General features: G+C 43.3%; 5 non-coding genes and 1 pseudogene across 5 annotated transcripts; all 6 read left to right on the top strand.

The window, feature by feature from the left end:
• The first annotated feature begins 247 nt into the window (after positions 1-247).
• Positions 248-411, top strand: LOC131358536 (U1 spliceosomal RNA). The gene has a single exon (XR_009205487.1). It is a non-coding gene; the product is annotated as a U1 spliceosomal RNA (small nuclear RNA).
• A 9,164-nt stretch (positions 412-9,575) lies between these two features.
• LOC131358730 (U2 spliceosomal RNA) lies at positions 9,576-9,780 on the top strand (annotated as a pseudogene).
• Positions 9,781-10,563: 783 nt separating this feature from the next.
• On the top strand, positions 10,564-10,754 carry LOC131358676 (U2 spliceosomal RNA). The gene has a single exon (XR_009205622.1). It is a non-coding gene; the product is annotated as a U2 spliceosomal RNA (small nuclear RNA).
• Positions 10,755-11,905: 1,151 nt separating this feature from the next.
• On the top strand, positions 11,906-12,069 carry LOC131358539 (U1 spliceosomal RNA). Its single transcript, XR_009205490.1, has one exon. It is a non-coding gene; the product is annotated as a U1 spliceosomal RNA (small nuclear RNA).
• A 938-nt stretch (positions 12,070-13,007) lies between these two features.
• On the top strand, positions 13,008-13,172 carry LOC131358555 (U1 spliceosomal RNA). Its single transcript, XR_009205506.1, has one exon. It is a non-coding gene; the product is annotated as a U1 spliceosomal RNA (small nuclear RNA).
• Positions 13,173-14,573: 1,401 nt separating this feature from the next.
• LOC131358532 (U1 spliceosomal RNA) lies at positions 14,574-14,737 on the top strand. The gene has a single exon (XR_009205483.1). It is a non-coding gene; the product is annotated as a U1 spliceosomal RNA (small nuclear RNA).
• The last annotated feature ends 4,701 nt before the right edge of the window (positions 14,738-19,438 follow it).

Genomic DNA, 19,438 nt, shown 5'->3' with positions numbered 1-19,438 from the left:
TTAATGGTAGGCAGGCTTTAAAACACTCTTTAAAACAGTCTTCTTAAAATTCAGTGTTTCTGCTCCCTCTTATTGCTGACTGTAAAAGTGCACTCTTTCTTCTCTACTGACTTTATTTTTTTGCAGCACGTGTAAACTGCAGTGTTTTAGTCTCAGATTATTGTGTAATGATTAGTGTTAGGTTCCTCACCATGATGGTGAAGGGTGTGTTTGGTGGTGCAGTCTCTAGCCGAGGGCTCTGCAATTCATACTTACCTGGCAGGGGAGATACCATGATCAAGAAGGTGGTTCACCCAGGGCGAGGCTCAGCCATTGCACTCCGGTTGTGCTGACCCGTGCGAATTCCCCAAATGTGGGAATCTCGACTGCATAATTTCTGGTAGTGGGGGACTGCGTTCGCGCTCTCCCCTGATATCCACTGTACTAAAGTTAGATACAATTTTGTTGTGTTTGCTTAACCTGTGCAGGTTCTGCTGAGTTTCTTAATGTTGTAACATTGCACTGCCACATGCAGAAGAAGCACATTTGATTTCATTATGAATAAGATACAGCCGGTCATGCTGCGAAAGGACAATGATGCTTACCAGATTTTGAAAACATCCTGAATTTACTACATAGAAATTACTAATTCATTAATGTAAAATGCGATGCTAGTGGTTTCCCAGTGGTTGTGTGTGGTAGCTGTTGCAAACAAGCAGGTTTGTTTTAAGCTGGTTTGAAAGCTGCAATACTAAGCGGAATGCTTAGTCTCCTTTGTCTCCTTTGTCTAAGTCTGGGATCTTGTATCATGATCAAATTCAAATTGAAATTTTATTCATCACATACGAAATCATACACAGTATGACATGTAGTGAAATGCTTTTTACGACTGTCCTACATTAAAGAAAGAAAAGAGTAAAAATTAGTGTGTGGAAATGAAAAATAAAGGGATATAGTTAAAAATATAGAGAGAAAAATAGGTAAAATTAAACGTAGAAATCAAAGACAAAATAATTGTGAAAAACCAATAGTTATCGGCTATGCATATGCGTGTGTGTGTGTATATACATGTATATATAATATAAATATAAACAGTAAATATAATATAAAAGTATAAAATAAAAATTATAAAAATGTAATATAATATATTCTATATATAAAAATAAAATAATATATAAATAAATGTGTAAACTCTATAATATATAGAAAGATAGATTGGGATTTATATTTTAATAATAAATTTATTTCATTGTCTGCCATCAACCTTAATTAAACTTAATTCAACTATTGAAAGTAATTAAGAATAAAAAGTCATAAAATTGAAAGTATTGACAGTTTACACAATGAGATGCAACTGTGTTCTTGTAGATGTGTAGTTTCAATATAAAACAATAACAAACACGTACACCTAAAAAGAAACAAGCTCATTATTTGAATATCCTGTCTGATCACCATTATGACTGTTTATGTATTCAGGTCACGTGACCGTGAAAGCACACAGCTAAAGAAAGACGTGTCGGACATTTCACAAAAAAGCACAACGTTTGATACTCAGTTAGATAGTTGAAAATATTAAATCAATAAACAAAGCTATAGCCTACTGAAATACACTTTTAAAACAACAGCAGCAGCCTGATGATGATGAGCTTTAATGCTGACTGTTTTCTTATTACATGGTGTCCAGAAACTAAAAAAAGCAGGGCCAACACCAAACAGTTGAGCCAAGATATAAAGACTATGATGGGGGAAGAAGCCTCTTTAAGAAGTGTCTGTTTACTGAAAAACCGATAAGTAATTCTATGTTGGAAATTCATTATGTACAGCATGGTGGTGCCTGAAGAAACCCGGTTTAGCAGGCAGTCGAATGGTTAAGTGGTAAATGTAACAAGCAAACAAATAAAGTAGTGTCCAAGGTCCCACCTGTTTATTTATAATAGTAATAATCTGATAAAGCAAAACTGAACGGCTTTTTCAAGCCAACATAATGAGATTGCTAAATGAAAATCGGTTTGCAGAAACTCATAAACCAAACCTATAAAATGGTGAGCAGTAAAATATAATTCTCCCTAACTGAACAAAATCTTACTTAAATCTTAAATCTTAAAAATACTTCTGAATGATGAGCACACTAAATTTAGTTTTACCAAATTATCCCATAGGCCCTTTGGGAATATAACAAATTGATGATCTGTTGACGATATTTCTTTAGTGCAGAAGTTTTTCACCTCTTGACCTGAAAATGATGGCTTCTTTTGAGACTTGTAAAAGGCGATAAGTTATGTTCTGTTGTGCTGCACATGCCGTTAGAAAAGGCTCTTTGATTCTGTTCGTTTCACTGTAGTTTCATTCCTGTTTTGGGAATTAATGCTGATCCGACTCTTTATGGATTTCATTTTTCTATTGTAATATTTGTCAGTTACTTACTGTCTAATTATGAGAAATATGAACTGTGATTCTGGTTCAATTTACATTTTGTAAGTGTGAGTAATGTGTGTCTTTGGCAATAAAAGATGTGTATTTAGTTACAAATGCTACAGTTACACAGTATTGCAAAAATAAGTTAATTGTTTAGCATTGTTATTGCTTTATTGGCAATATTAGCTCAAGCATTAGCAGGTACATGATGTGTCGGTCTCTTCATACACACCGTGATATGTTATCAGTATATTGTTTTAAAAGATATATTTGCTGCAGGAAACTATTTAACACATTCATTTGCAGAGAACAGACAGAGAGACAGACTATAGGAACAAATTCATTATCTTCTAGGATCCCAACACAGGTCCAGAACTATACCCAGTTTAGTGTTTTCTCTGCTCCCACTTCACCTGATTCACTTAATCAGCTAGTTAACAACTATCTGAGTAAATTACAGCAATGGAAAACGTTAAAGTGTTCGGGACAGGGGTATTCTAGGACCGTCAGGGGTTGTAAGTATGTGTATTAATTTGTAATAACGATTCAAAACAATCTTATATCGTCAATAATAACACAGTATGGCCATGTGATGACGCTTTATTTTTGCCCCGCTCTTTTGAATCAGACCTCTAGGTGGCGCTGCTGCAGATCCGACTGCTGATTTTGCAGCTGCAGGTGATTGCAATTTTCGGTAAAAGATTACATTTTCCTACATTTCACCTAACCGGACAAGTACTTGGAGTAATTAAAGCTCATTTCTTTAATGTGTTATAATTGTTTTCATGATTTGAAACGCGTTTAAAATTAGTTTGTTTGGAAATTTTATACCGTCACATGAGTTTGGATTGCTGGCTCAAGACTGTCCGTTAGATACCCGTGACAGTGTGTGTAAGATAAACAAGAACAAAAAGGTTTTATTTATTTATTTAAAAACACAAAGTGTCACTTGAATGCATTTTGTTGGGAAATATTGTGTGTCCAGAGTAAATGACATTAAGGTAAGCAGAGCTTTGTATATAATTAGGCCTCTCTGAAGGGCTGAGTGAAAATGGCGGATGAGTGGCGCAGTTATAAAGACGAGCTTCTTTTCAGTTTTAGTCAATTTAGGACTGATGAAAATGTTGTCCATGTCTTAGAATAGTTGAGAGAGTTTATCTGGAAAAAAGTATTCCTCCTCAGTACCACGATAAAACGTGTTTTTAGGTAATAACTATAAATCAGTATTTCTGCTTAAAATTGTATTTAGTACATGTTTGGTGATTCTGACCTCTTACTGTATATTTATATTGCATGTATTAAAAAGTTTGCCAGTAATTTATCTTCTTCTAGCAAAGAAATACTTTTTAAAAATGTTGTACAAAGTTGTAGGCAATTTGAGGGTCAAGTTGTAGGTATACATTTTCTCCCCTGCAATACCAAATTTGACCGCTGAGAGGCAGTATTGTTAAACTCATGTAAATTTTCTTAAATCTTTTTAAAATCCCTACATATTATTTGTAATGTGTTGGTTGCTGCAATCGAAGGATTTTAATCCAGTTTAAATGGTTGTCTTGGAAACTTACTTTCTGACTAAATTATGAGTTTGTAGTGTGGAGGATTGTGTGTGCTCGCATCTGATAGGACTGTGTGTGTGTGCGCGCGCGCGCGTTCTTTATCGTTTCCTTTTTGTTTCATTGTTAAATGCCGCTTAAATCACTATTTTCTCCGCTAATTTTAGTATGAATATGTTCAGCATGATTTCTACTGGTTTATTATAGAATATTAAGCGAGAACGGTATTTTCCGTCCTCGGGTTTACAGTTCTGTAGAATGGCACCGTTTGTTGTTGGCTGTTCTCGGTATCGCTTCTCGGCCTTTTGGCTAAGATCAAGTGTAGCCATGGAGAGAGGAGCTGAACGTCAGCCGGCTCGAGTGGTACGGCTTCGTCATTCTGTTCGGGTGGAGCTCTGCAGAGATGCTGCGGAGGACGTGAAGAAGCGATTTTGCTGGGATTGGATTTTGCTCCGGCTGCTCAGGGACTTTAGCGGAATGGCTCCCTCCAAGGTTCTTTGCCTGCAGGATTTTTGCTCTTCGGGGTTCCTGGACATCACTTTCGCTGCCTTCACTGACTGCTCTACCTTTTTCGACCGGTGCTCGCGGCTCAGGGAAGAGGAGGTGCTTCGTGGTCTTCGGCTGGTCCCGTTGTTCGCCATGGATGAGGTCCCCATCACTGTGCACGTTTATAACCCCTTCGTGGCGGATGAGGTCATCAGAGCTTTTTTGGCACGGTACTGCTCTTCTGTCTCAGCAGGGGAGAAGCTGCGGGGGCGCTTCGGCGTCTGGAACGGGAAGCGCAGGTTTCTCGTCAGATTGGAGACGGACCCGGCTGCTCCGGGTGGTCTGGTCCACCCTCCGGGGAATTTTTCTATCGGTCCCAACCGGGGTTTCCTCCACTACCCTGGCCAGCCGTTGTACTGCTGGAAGTGTGGGGCCCTTGGCCACGCAAAGGAGGTCTGCCCTGGACGGAGGTGCCGCATCTGTGGTTCGGAGGACCACCTCGCGGCCGAGTGTGGTGCGCCAAAGGCCTGCAGTCTGTGTGGTAGCGAGGAGCACCTGTATCGCCAGTGCCCATCGAGAAAGGGGACTTATGTTAGTCTTTTTGCTGAGGAATTTTTTTCCTTAAGTGCCCGGGAAAAGGGGGAGGAAGCGGTGTTCACCGAAGGGGCAGCAGAGCCTGCGGCATCAAGCGGGCCAGTGAGCGAGGAGGTAGCAGGGCCATCTGGCAAGGAGGTTCGGCTGACGCAGGCAGAGGGGGGTTCTTCGGACCTGACCCCGGGAGAGTCGCTGACAGCCGGCCAGGTAACCCCAGCCGTGGGAGCGCCGTCGGGGGAAGAACAGGCTTCGTGGCCCGGTCTGGGGCTGGAGGCCGGGCTGTTTGGAATTTGGGCGGAGGCGACAGAAGGGGTAGCGGAGGCCTCGACCCTGGTGTGACCGGATTGGGCCTCAATGGAGTTCTCGGACGGCATGGAGGATGTGGGATCAGATCCAGAGCAGGATATGGGGGAGGGCGGCAGACTCTCCGGGTCTGGAGCTACCACAGAGGCGGAGGGGGCGACGGAGGAGAGAAGAACAAAGAGGTCACGTCTGGAGAGAGGACGGGAGTTTGACCTCCTGACTGCAGGGGACATTATAGGTACAAGGGAGATTGAGGTGGAGGGGGCGCGGGCTGTACATACATTGGGGGAGGATTGTTTACAGCGGGATGGAGGGACAAGGGAGGAGGAGGGGTGGACACAAGTTGTGGCAAGACGGGTCAGAACAGGGGCTGGCAGGGGTGGAGGGGGATAGTAATACCATTGAATAAGATGGGTAGTGGAAAATGGAATGAGCAACAGTTGGGGTGTGAGGAGGACTGTGGATTTTGGGGGGGTGGGGAGGGAGGGAAGGAGGGGAGTGAAGGTTTGGCTGGTGAGGGTGGGTGGAGGGAGGTTTTTTTTTGGGGAAGGCTTGGTTTTGGGGAAAGTGCCTTGGGATTGTGTTGACTGGTTCGGATTCTTCTAGAAAAAAAAAAAGAAGGAAAAAGTTTTTTTTGATGATTAGAATAGCATCACTTAATGTGCGGGGCATCAAGCAGCCTCTCAAAAGGATGGCCGTGTTTTCGAGTTTGCGTTCGGTTTCATTTGATCTGTTATTTTTGCAGGAAGTCCATTTGGGCTCGGAGCGGGAGGCGGTTGAGTTCACGAGGGGGTGGGATCTCGGTCCAGCCGTTTGGGGTGTGGGTGAGGGGAGGGGAGATGGAGTGGGGGTGCTGTTCAAATCTTTTGAGTGGGAGGTGGAAAATGTAGTTTCGGTAGTGCCAGGGAGGATTATCTGTGTGGATGGGAAGTGGAGGGGGACTAAGTACAGGGCTATAGGGGTGTACGCACCGTGTAGGGGAGGGCAACGGCGGGGGTTCTTCCGCCTGCTGGAGCCTCTTTTCTGCACAAATAGAGTATTGCTGGTTGGGGGGGATTTCAATGTGGATGTAGAGTCGGAGGGGGGGGGCGGAGCTGGCCCATACGATGTCAGGAGCAGGCCTGGTTGACGTTTACAGGGTGGTCGATCCGCATTCTCCGGGCTGGACTTGGAGGAACTCACGGGGTGATGCATCTAGGCTCGACCTCCTGTTTTTGCCAGAGGGGGTGAAGGTGCACGCGTGCTTCCTGAGGCCCTTTTGGGCCTCCGACCACTGCATGGTGCTCGGCAGCATCGAAGTTGAGGGTTGTCAAAGGGGACGAGGTTGTTGGAGATTGAACTGTTCCATCTTGCAGGACCCTGCCTTTGTTGAGATTTTTCGCCATCTGTACACAGGTTGGCGAGGGTTGCGGGTGCTGTACGACACACAGCGTGAGTGGTGGGAGGACCTGAAAAAGAGAGTTGCCACCCTGGTCCGCTGGTGGGGCCAGGAGATGGCAAGACGGAGAGTGGAAAGAGCCAGGCAGTGGTCAAGAGTCCTTGCTTCGGCTTGGATAGATGGAGATTGCGGGCGGCTCAGGGATGCCAGTGAAGCCCTACGAGCTCACTTTGAGGCGGAGGCCCGCAACTACTTTGTTCAGGCGGGTAGGCAGGCACTTGAGTTGGACGAGCGCCCTACACGCTTCTTTTTTAATAGTGTCAGAAGCCGGCAGCGAGGGTCTTATATAGAGGGTTTAAGTGATGGTACCCGGGTACTGACCGTGCCCGAGGACATGTTGGGCTGCGCTAGTGCCTTTTACTGTGACCTCTTCCAACGAAGGGGATCGAGCGGTGAACTGGCAGCCGGGTTTCTGGACTCTGTGGTAGATAGACTGCCTGGGGAAAGCGTAGTGGAGTTGGAAGAGCAGGTGTCTCTAGAGGAGATGGAGAGCGCTATGCTCTCTCTGGAGACAGGCGTGGCTCCTGGAGGGGACGGTCTCCCTGTGGAGTGGTACCGGACCTTTTGGCCCCTCGTGGGCCCAGATCTGATGGCCGTTTACAGGGAGGCATTTGGGGCTGGGCTCCTTCCACAGTCAGCGAGAGTCGGGCATATCGCCCTTCTACACAAGAAGGGTGACAGGGCGGACTTGGCAAACTGGCGGCCGATCACGTTGCTGACGGCAGATTATAAGATCGTTGCCAAGTTACTGGCCCTACGCCTCAGAAGGGTGATGGCCACGGTGGTGCACCCTGACCAGACTTGTGGGGTGCCCGGATGGACGTGTGGTATGAACCTGGCGCTGGTCAGAGATGCTTTGGCATGGGCGACGCAACGCCAGGTACCGTTGGCTTTGCTGAATTTGGACCAGGAGAAGGCCTTCGATCGTGTGTCGAACGCGTTTCTGTTTGCGCTCCTGGAGCGAATGGGCTTTGGTCCGGTTTTCACTGCCATGGTGCGACTGCTTTATACCGGGGCAGTGAGCCGTGTCACCATTAACGGACATCTTTCCGCGTTGATCGAGCAGAAAGGGGGGGTCAGGCAGGGGTGCCCGCTCTCGCCGATGCTCTATGTGCTGTTCCTAGAGCCTCTGGTGGAGAGGCTGAGAAGAGATCCATTTCAGGGACTTCATATCCCGGGCGCGAACGGGGTTAGGGCCAAGGTGTCGGCGTATGCCGACGACACTACGCTGTTCCTCGGCCAAGATGAGGACTTCCGCGCATTGGAGCGGGTGATCGAGGCGTTCTCAGATGCTACTGGTGCACGGGTTAACCGCGGGAAGTCCTCCGTACTTTATGCTGGAACGTGGGCTGGAAGGTCTGAGGTCCCGGGGGGTTTCTCTCTGTGCCAGGATGGGCTCAGGATTCTGGGCATCGTCTTCTGGAGGGAGGACAACGCCCAGAAGAACTGGGACGTTGCCCTCAGGAAAGTACAGGCGAGGGCTGAAAGCTGGAACCGGAGGGATCTCTCTCTTTCGGGGAGGGTGCTTGCGGTCAATGCCGACCTGTTGGCAAGATTGAACCATCTTGCCTATGTCTTCCCTGTCCCCTTTGTGACAGGATGGCGCCTAGAGCGCCTTGTGTTTACGTTCATTTGGGGAGGGAGGAACGAGCAGGTCGCCCGCGTACGAATGTATAGGGATTGAGAGAAAGGGGGCAGAGGTGTGATTTGTGCCCCCCTCAAGACCATGGCCTTGTTCATGTCCTTTGCGGCGAGATTGACCAGGGGGTCGGAGGGACATATATCGGCCCTGTTTGCAAAGTTTTGGCTGGGTTTCACTTTGCGAACGGTGATTCCCTGGAGAGGCACGGCACCGTGGTCGGTCGACCGCCCATGGCATTACCAAAAGGCGGTCGAGTTCGTCCGGGACCAGCCGTGGTGCCTGGTGGACAGTCTCGTCCTGGAACGCCGTAGGCTGTATAAGAAGTGGAAGGACTGTTGCGCAGAACACATGAGCGAGGCATTGACCCGCATGCCGGGTGTAGATTGGGCGAGGATTCAGCCGAAGTGGCTAGATGGGGCCAGCAAGGATCTGCACTGGTTGGGGGCGCTGGGGCGCCTCCCTGTGAGGGAGAGGCTCTATAGGCACGGCTCAACTCGGACGCCCCTGTGTCCAAATGGGTGCGGGGGCGAGGAGACCATTGACCATGCATTGTGGTCATGTCCCATCGCGGCCCTCTTCTGGAGACACGTGTCGGAGTGGTTGCCCGCTGAAGAGGGGGCAGCGATAGGCCGCGATCTTGTGCTGTATGGCAGCGGATTGGGGCTCATGGGGCCAGGGATGGCAAGGCCTCTGTGGCAGGCCGTCTCGGTGGCAAAGTGCATTCTTTGGGGCGCGAGGTGCGAGGGCATTCGGAGCCTGTCCCGATGCGTCAGTCAGGCACGTCTATTCCGGTTATTCAGGGCCAAGCTCCGTAAGGTGCAAGGTGAGGAGCAAGGGGGGGAGGGCTTTGTGAGGGTAGGAGTGGGAGTTTTGGAGGGGGGAGGTTTTTTGGGAACCACGGTACTGGGGGCCCCATGGTGGCCAGACCGGTGAGGTGATGGGGGTGGGATCGTTTAAATTTCTGTATTCTGTTGGATTTGAACATTTTGGTCTCCTGACGTATTTGTGATCATTTTCTTTGTGAATTAAATTTTTGTGTAAGGTGGTTTGTGTTATGACAAGAAATGTGACTGTGGATCTGATTGTTTTGGGTTTTATATTGATGTGTGGTAAGTGGGAGGGATTTAAGAGGGACGGACTGGTTTTGTTTTGCTGGATTTGATGTATCGTTTATTGTTGTGTTGAACTGGTTCTAATAAAAAAAAAAAAAAAAAAAATCTGTTCTCATCAGTTTAATATCTGATACGCCCTCTATATGAGGGCTCTATATTAAACGGATTTTTAGAGCTGGGAGCTGGAAAAGGGGCTTGCTCCGTCCGATCCACGCATCGGCCTGGTATTGCAGTACTTCCAGGCTTGGTGCACCATTTTCTAATGTAAAAAAGTAGAAAAAAAAAAAACTTACTTACTTCATTACTTAATGTATTCTTATTACTGACTTACTTGCTTGCTTTGTTATTCACTTATTATGTCCTTATTACTTACTTATTCACTTTGTTGCTCACTTTTTTCTTTCTTATTTCTTACTTACTGACTGACATCCTTTATTACTGACTGACTTATTTACTGACTTACTTTGTTACTCACTTATTACGTTCTTATTACTTACTTACTCACTTACTTTGTTACTCACTTATTATGTTCTTATTACTTACTTACTCACTTACTTTGTTGTTCACTTTTTACTTTCTTATTTCTTACTTACTGACATCCTTTATTACTGACTGACTTAATTACTGACTTACTTTGTTACTCACTTATTACTTTCTTATTACTTACTTACTTACTGACTGACGTATTTTATTACTGACTGACTTACTGACTTACTTTGTTACTCACTTATTATTATTACTGACTGACTTAGCCTAATATGGAAAGTGCATGTGGCCAGCAAATGCCACTTACCCCTAGCCTATCATCGCCACGATGTGCTCACCACTATCAGCTGCTCCTCGTCCACGTGTCCCCACCCATGTTCCCTTGCTAATCATCGCCAGGCTGTGCTCACCACTGTCAGCTGTTCCTCGTCAACACCCCCCTCCCCCATATTCAGGTCAACAGCTGGGGGTGGCCCCGATTCCTTCATTGGGGCTTCCGTAAGCCTCGGAAAGCGGGGCTATGGGCTGTCCGCCAAGCAAGGGGAATAACAAGTTATCGCTTCTCGGCCTTTTGGCTAAGATCAAGTGTAGTATCTGTTCTTATCAGTTTAATATCTGATACGCCCTCTATATGAGGGCTCTATATTAAACGGATTTTTAGAGCTGGGAGCTGGAAAAGGGGCTTGCTCCGTCCGATCCACGCATCGGCCTGGTATTGCAGTACCTCTGGGAACGGTGCACCCCTCTCTCTACTGTTAAAGATAGACTGTTTCTGTTTGTTTAGTTATAATGTAAGCTAGGTGTATGTTGGTGCTCTCTCTGTGGTTTATTTGTGGAGCTCTGTATCCGAGCTGTTTGTGATCTCCTTATATTCACAGTTCACCACAGAGAAGAGGTTTATAACGGTGTTTATGTAGGGTCAGTGTGTCTGTAGAAGTTACTCTGCTCTTAAACTAACATGTGCTTTTACACCATTAGATCATGGTTTCTCTCTGTAATGAACATCCGACTCTGACTTTTTGATCTTATAAAAGCACCATAAATGCGTATTATTTTCTGTAAAACACGTAGCGTTTACTAAATGTCTTGTCTTAATCATCAAGCGGTGTTTCTCGTGAATTCAAAGGATGCCTGATGTGTCGATAAAATATTCTAAAGTATCAATTATAGTATTTATAGTTAGTAATCTAAAACTCCATTTGTAAGCCTGGGTACAACAAACGGATCATTTACGGCATACGGAACTATCCATCCGGAACTATCTATCGGGAATGTTGTGTCCGGATCACATTACCGGTCGGACACAAACTTCTTGCTTGATTTTAGAGTCACTTATAATTGCAAGTTCAAAGCACTTTTCCTGTTCTGTCCTTTCATTTACGTGCTAAAATGAACTGAAGCAGGTTTTCCTGTAGAGAAGTCGTTTTTGTCTTAGATCTAACTCGCCAACTATCCTGCAAACCGAGGGAGGGAGGGGGGGGGGGGGTTGGGGCTAACTGTAAAACAACCTTAATAAAATTGTTGAAAATAGTTTAGTTGTTTCCTGCTGCTGATATAGCTTTGTGATATGTAGCAGTATAGCTTTGTGCCCTTTCTTCTGGACCGACTACTTTTTAGTGTAAAGTGTTTTGGTTACAAAAGCATTTTCCTGAACACTGTGGATCTCATTACATATTCAGCAGCAATGCATCATGGGAAGTATTGTACTGTTTAGTGGCTTAGAAAATAATCATCACATTGTTTTATATGTAATAAATGTAGCCTTATTTTTAGCAGCATTTATAGACTGCAGCATTTTAGATTCAGATGTTTGTGTAATGATTAGCTCTGTGTTCTTCGCCATGATGGTAAAGGGTGTGTTTGTTGGTGCAGTCGCTAGCCGAGGGCTCTGCAATTCATACTTACCTGGCAGGGGAGATACCATGATCAAGAAGGTGGTTCACCCAGGGCGAGGCTCAGCCATTGCACTCCGGCTGTGCTGACCCGTGCGAATTCCCCAAATGTGGGAATCTCGACTGCATAATTTCTGGTAGTGGGGGACTGCGTTCGCGCTCTCTCCTGATATTCAGCGTACTAAAGTTAGATACAATGTTATTGCATTTGCTGAAGCTGTACAGGTTCTCCTGGGTGTCTTTCTGCTCTGACATGGCATTAAAGTGTGCAGAAGAACCCCACCTGGTTTTATGAGGAACAAGCTACAGTGGCCTGTTAACTGGTGCAATCAAGCAAGTTGGAAAGCTACAATACTGGGCAGAATGGAGCACTGCAATATGCAGATGTACCACATCTGGTTTTATAAATAATAATAACAGGACTGGATGTTCGGCTGTAGGAAATTATATTAGCCTTAGATTATATGGAGCTTTCATTTGTTACGGCCAGACCTACTGTCAGTCATGTAGTTTATAGAAAACTAATGCACACATTTTGCTTCAAGAATTTAGCCACATGTTGCTATAAAATACATGACAGTGAGCTTTAGTGATCTTTTATTTCAGTGTCTGTGTGTATTAATCCCTGTGATTGAGCTCTTTATTTTTCCAGTTATAACAATTTTATTGTTCAAATGAAGAAATTTCTTGTCTTCCATTGACCTATGAGTAATAAATGTTTTAAGTTTCTTTAATAGAAAACAACCTTTTACAGTACTAGTTATAGATCAACGAACGGAATCAAGATTTCTTGTAGAGTTGTTTTGTTTTGGCTAAAACTGATTAGCAAGCTGTGGGAGTGCAAAGCGAAGGGGCGGGGTTAATGGTAGGCAGGCTTTAAAATTCTCTTTAAAACAGTCTTCTTAACATTCAGTGTTTCTGCTCCCTCTTATTGCTGACTCTGTAAAATTGCACTCTTTCTTCTCTACTGACTTTATTTTTTGCAGCACGTGTAAACTGCAGTGTTTTAGTCTCAGATTATTGTGTAATGATTAGTGTTAGGTTCCTCACCATGATGGTGAAGGGTGTGTTTGGTGGTGCAGTCTCTAGCCGAGAGCTCTGCAATTCATACTTACCTGGCAGGGGGAGATACCATGATCAAGAAGGTGGTTCACCCAGGGCGAGGCTCAGCCATTGCACTCCGGTTGTGCTGACCCGTGCGAATTCCCCAAATGTGGGAATCTCGACTGCATAATTTCTGGTGGTGGGGGACTGCGTTCGCGCTCTCCCCTGATATCCACTGTACTAAAGTTAGATACAATGTTATTGCATTTGCTGAAGCTGTACAGGTTCTGCTGAGTATGTTTCTATTCTGACATGGCGTTAAAGCGTGCAGAAGAACCACACCTGGTTTTATGTGGAATAAGACACAGTGGGCTATTAACTGGTGCAATCAAGCATGTTTGTGGGCTGCTTTCAGCTAGTTTGAAAGCTACAATACTGGGAAGACTGGAGCACTGCAATATGCAATAAGAACTGTGTCTGTTTACTGAAAAACCGATAAGTAATTCTACATTGGGAATTCATTATGTACAGCATGGTAGTGCCTGAAGAAACTCGGTTTAGCAGGCAGTCGAATGGTTAAGTGTTAAATGTAACAAGCAAACAAAGTAGTGTACAAGGTCCCACCTGTTTATTTATAATAGTAATAATCTGATAAAGCAAAACTGAACGGCTTTTTCAAGCCAACATAATGAGATTGCTAAATGCAAATCGGTTTGCAGAAACGACAAACTCATAAACCAAACCTATAAAATGGTGAGCAGTAAAATATAATTCTCCCTAACTGAACAATCTCAAATCAAAGTTTTCAACAGTGGCTTAACATTTAACATGTAGCTCTGTAGTTCAGACAGACTTTGTTCTTAGCTCTGTGGTGGTGTTTCGGTTCTGTAGCTATATGTTACGTTCTCTTATGTAACACCAGGGTCCTGGAGAAACATTGTCTCTGAGCTGCAAGCCGTGGGGGTGGGGTTATTGTACTGTTTAGTTGCTTAGAAAATGGTCGATCACACTGTTTTTTATGTAATAAATGTAGTTTTATTTTTAGCAGCACGTGTAGACTGCAGTGTTTTAGTCTCAGATGTTTGTGTAATGATTAGTGTTAGGTTCCTCACCATGATGGTAAAGGGTAGTGCAGTCGCTAGCCGAGGGATCTGCAATTCATACTTACCTGGCAGGGGAGATACCATGATCAAGAAGGTGAAGAAATTTCTTGTCTTCCATTGACCTATGAGTAATAAATGTTTTAAGTTTCTTTAATAGAAAACAACCTTTTACAGTACTAGTTATAGATCAACGAACGGAATCAAGATTTCTTGTAGAGTTGTTTTGTTTTGGCTAAAACTGATTAGCAAGCTGTGGGAGTGCAAAGCGAAGGGGCGGGGTTAATGGTAGGCAGGCTTTAAAACACTCTTTAAAACAGTCTTCTTAAAATTCAGCGTTTCTGCTCCCTCTTATTGCTGACTGTAAAAGTGCACTCTTTCTTCTCTACTGACTTTATTTTTTTGCAGCACGTGTAAACTGCAGTGTTTTAGTCTCAGATTATTGTGTAATGATTAGTGTTAGGTTCCTCACCATGATGGTGAAGGGTGTGTTTGGTGGTGCAGTCTCTAGCCGAGGGCTCTGCAATTCATACTTACCTGGCAGGGGAGATACCATGATCAAGAAGGTGGTTCACCCAGGGCGAGGCTCAGCCATTGCACTCCGGTTGTGCTGACCCATGCGAATTCCCCAAATGTGGGAATCTCGACTGCATAATTTCTGGTAGTGGGGGACTGCGTTCGCGCTCTCCCCTGATATCCACTGTACTAAAGTTAGATACAATTTTGTTGTGTTTGCTTAACCTGTGCAGGTTCTGCTGAGTTTCTTAATGTTGTAACATTGCACTGCCACATGCAGAAGAAGCACATTTGATTTCATTATGAATAAGATACAGCCGGTCATGCTGCGAAAGGACAATGATGCTTACCAGATTTTGAAAACATCCTGAATTTACTACATAGAAATTACTAATTCATTAATGTAAAATGCGATGCTAGTGGTTTCCCAGTGGTTGTGTGTGGTAGCTGTTGCAAACAAGCAGGTTTGTTTTAAGCAGGTTTGAAAGCTGCAATACTAAGCGGAATGCTTAGTCTCCTTTGTCTCCTTTGTCTAAGTCTGGGATCTTGTATCATGATCAAATTCAAATTGAAATTTTATTCATCACATACGAAATCATACACAGTATGACATGTAGTGAAATGCTTTTTACGACTGTCCTACATTAAAGAAAGAAAAGAGTAAAAATTAGTGTGTGGAAATGAAAAATAAAGGGATATAGTTAAAAATATAGAGAGAAAAATAGGTAAAATTAAACGTAGAAATCAAAGACAAAATAATTGTGAAAAACCAATAGTTATCGGCTATGCATATGCGTGTGTGTGTGTATATACATGTATATATAATATAAATATAAACAGTAAATATAATATAAAAGTATAAAATAAAAATTAAAAAAATGTAATATAATATATTCTATATATAAAAATAAAATAATATATAAATAAATGTGTAAACTCTATAATATATAGAAAGATAGATTGGGATTTATATTTTAATAATAAATTTATTTCATTGTCTGCCATCAACCTTAATTAAACTTAATTCAACTATTGAAAGTAATTAAGAATAAAAAGTCATAAAATTGAAAGTATTGACAGTTTACACAATGAGATGCAACTGTGTTCTTGTAGATGTGTAGTTTCAATATAAAACAATAACAAACACGTACACCTAAAAAGAAACAAGCTCATTATTTGAATATCCTGTCTGATCACCATTATGACTGTTTATGTATTCAGGTCACGTGACCGTGAAAGCACACAGCTAAAGAAAGACGTGTCGGACATTTCACAAAAAAGCACAACGTTTGATACTCAGTTAGATAGTTGAAAATATTAAATCAATAAACAAAGCTATAGCCTACTGAAATACACTTTTAAAACAACAGCAGCAGCCTGATGATGATGAGCTTTAATGCTGACTGTTTTCTTATTACATGGTGTCCAGAAACTAAAAAAAGCAGGGCCAACACCAAACAGTTGAGCCAAGATATAAAGACTATGATGGGGGAAGAAGCCTCTTTAAGAAGTGTCTGTTTACTGAAAAACCGATAAGTAATTCTATGTTGGAAATTCATTATGTACAGCATGGTGGTGCCTGAAGAAACCCGGTTTAGCAGGCAGTCGAATGGTTAAGTGGTAAATGTAACAAGCAAACAAATAAAGTAGTGTCCAAGGTCCCACCTGTTTATTTATAATAGTAATAATCTGATAAAGCAAAACTGAACGGCTTTTTCAAGCCAACATAATGAGATTGCTAAATGAAAATCGGTTTGCAGAAACTCATAAACCAAACCTATAAAATGGTGAGCAGTAAAATATAATTCTCCCTAACTGAACAAAATCTTACTTAAATCTTAAATCTTAAAAATACTTCTGAATGATGAGCACACTAAATTTAGTTTTACCAAATTATCCCATAGGCCCTTTGGGAATATAACAAATTGATGATCTGTTGACGATATTTCTTTAGTGCAGAAGTTTTTCACCTCTTGACCTGAAAATGATGGCTTCTTTTGAGACTTGTAAAAGGCGATAAGTTATGTTCTGTTGTGCTGCACATGCCGTTAGAAAAGGCTCTTTGATTCTGTTCGTTTCACTGTAGTTTCATTCCTGTTTTGGGAATTAATGCTGCTCCGACTCTTTATGGATTTCATTTTTCTATTGTAATATTTGTCAGTTACTTACTGTCTAATTATGAGAAATATGAACTGTGATTCTGGTTCAATTTACATTTTGTAAGTGTGAGTAATGTGTGTCTTTGGCAATAAAAGATGTGTATTTAGTTACAAATGCTACAGTTACACAGTATTGCAAAAATAAGTTAATTGTTTAGCATTGTTATTGCTTTATTGGCAATATTAGCTCAAGCATTAGCAGGTACATGATGTGTCGGTCTCTTCATACACACCGTGATATGTTATCAGTATATTGTTTTAAAAGATATATTTGCTGCAGGAAACTATTTAACACATTCATTTGCAGAGAACAGACAGAGAGACAGACTATAGGAACAAATTCATTATCTTCTAGGATCCCAACACAGGTCCAGAACTATACCCAGTTTAGTGTTTTCTCTGCTCCCACTTCACCTGATTCACTTAATCAGCTAGTTAACAACTATCTGAGTAAATTACAGCAATGGAAAACGTTAAAGTGTTCGGGACAGGGGTATTCTAGGACCGTCAGGGGTTGTAAGTATGTGTATTAATTTGTAATAACGATTCAAAACAATCTTATATCGTCAATAATAACACAGTATGGCCATGTGATGACGCTTTATTTTTGCCCCGCTCTTTTGAATCAGACCTCTAGGTGGCGCTGCTGCAGATCCGACTGCTGATTTTGCAGCTGCAGGTGATTGCAATTTTCGGTAAAAGATTACATTTTCCTACATTTCACCTAACCGGACAAGTACTTGGAGTAATTAAAGCTCATTTCTTTAATGTGTTATAATTGTTTTCATGATTTGAAACGCGTTTAAAATTAGTTTGTTTGGAAATTTTATACCGTCACATGAGTTTGGATTGCTGGCTCAAGACTGTCCGTTAGATACCCGTGACAGTGTGTGTAAGATAAACAAGAACAAAAAGGTTTTATTTATTTATTTAAAAACACAAAGTGTCACTTGAATGCATTTTGTTGGGAAATATTGTGTGTCCAGAGTAAATGACATTAAGGTAAGCAGAGCTTTGTATATAATTAGGCCTCTCTGAAGGGCTGAGTGAAAATGGCGGATGAGTGGCGCAGTTATAAAGACGAGCTTCTTTTCAGTTTTAGTCAATTTAGGACTGATGAAAATGTTGTCCATGTCTTAGAATAGTTGAGAGAGTTTATCTGGAAAAAAGTATTCCTCCTCAGTACCACGATAAAACGTGTTTTTAGGTAATAACTATAAATCAGTATTTCTGCTTAAAATTGTATTTAGTACATGTTTGGTGATTCTGACCTCTTACTGTATATTTATATTGCATGTATTAAAAAGTTTGCCAGTAATTTATCTTCTTCTAGCAAAGAAATACTTTTTAAAAATGTTGTACAAAGTTGTAGGCAATTTGAGGGTCAAGTTGTAGGTATACATTTTCTCCCCTGCAATACCAAATTTGACCGCTGAGAGGCAGTATTGTTAAACTCATGTAAATTTTCTTAAATCTTTTTAAAATCCCTACATATTATTTGTAATGTGTTGGTTGCTGCAATCGAAGGATTTTAATCCAGTTTAAATGGTTGTCTTGGAAACTTACTTTCTGACTAAATTGTGAGTTTGTAGTGTGGAGGATTGTGTGTGCTCGCATCTGATAGGACTGTGTGTGTGTTATCGTTTCCCTTTTGTTTCATTGTTAAATGCCGCTTAAATCACTATTTTCTCCGCTAATTTTAGTATGAATATGTTCAGCATGATTTCTACTGGTTTATTATAGAATATTAAGCGAGAACGGTATTTTCCGTCCTCGGGTTTACAGTTCTGTAGAATGGCACCGTTTGTTGTTGGCTGTTCTCGGTATCGCTTCTCGGCCTTTTGGCTAAGATCAAGTGTAGCCATGGAGAGAGGAGCTGAACGTCAGCCGGCTCGAGTGGTACGGCTTCGTCATTCTGTTCGGGTGGAGCTCTGCAGAGATGCTGCGGAGGACGTGAAGAAGCGATTTTGCTGGGATTGGATTTTGCTCCGGCTGCTCAGGGACTTTAGCGGAATGGCTCCCTCCAAGGTTCTTTGCCTGCAGGATTTTTGCTCTTCGGGGTTCCTGGACATCACTTTCGCTGCCTTCACTGACTGCTCTACCTTTTTCGACCGGTGCTCGCGGCTCAGGGAAGAGGAGGTGCTTCGTGGTCTTCGGCTGGTCCCGTTGTTCGCCAGGGATGAGGTCCCCATCACTGTGCACGTTTATAACCCCTTCGTGGCGGATGAGGTCATCAGAGCTTTTTTGGCACGGTACTGCTCTTCTGTCTCAGCAGGGGAGAAGCTGCGGGGGCGCTTCGGCGTCTGGAACGGGAAGCGCAGGTTTCTCGTCAGATTGGAGACGGACCCGGCTGCTCCGGGTGGTCTGGTCCACCCTCCGGGGAATTTTTCTATCGGTCCCAACCGGGGTTTCCTCCACTACCCTGGCCAGCCGTTGTACTGCTGGAAGTGTGGGGCCCTTGGCCACGCAAAGGAGGTCTGCCCTGGACGGAGGTGCCGCATCTGTGGTTCGGAGGACCACCTCGCGGCCGAGTGTGGTGCGCCAAAGGCCTGCAGTCTGTGTGGTAGCGAGGAGCACCTGTATCGCCAGTGCCCATCGAGAAAGGGGACTTATGTTAGTCTTTTTGCTGAGGAATTTTTTTCCTTAAGTGCCCGGGAAAAGGGGGAGGAAGCGGTGTTCACCGAAGGGGCAGCAGAGCCTGCGGCATCAAGCGGGCCAG

Source organism: Hemibagrus wyckioides, linkage group LG08 (assembly GCF_019097595.1).
Source record: "Hemibagrus wyckioides isolate EC202008001 linkage group LG08, SWU_Hwy_1.0, whole genome shotgun sequence".
Classification (NCBI taxonomy): domain Eukaryota; kingdom Metazoa; phylum Chordata; class Actinopteri; order Siluriformes; family Bagridae; genus Hemibagrus; species Hemibagrus wyckioides.
The sequence above is the reverse complement of the archived record's forward strand: the minus strand, read 5'-3'. Positions and strand labels throughout refer to the sequence as shown.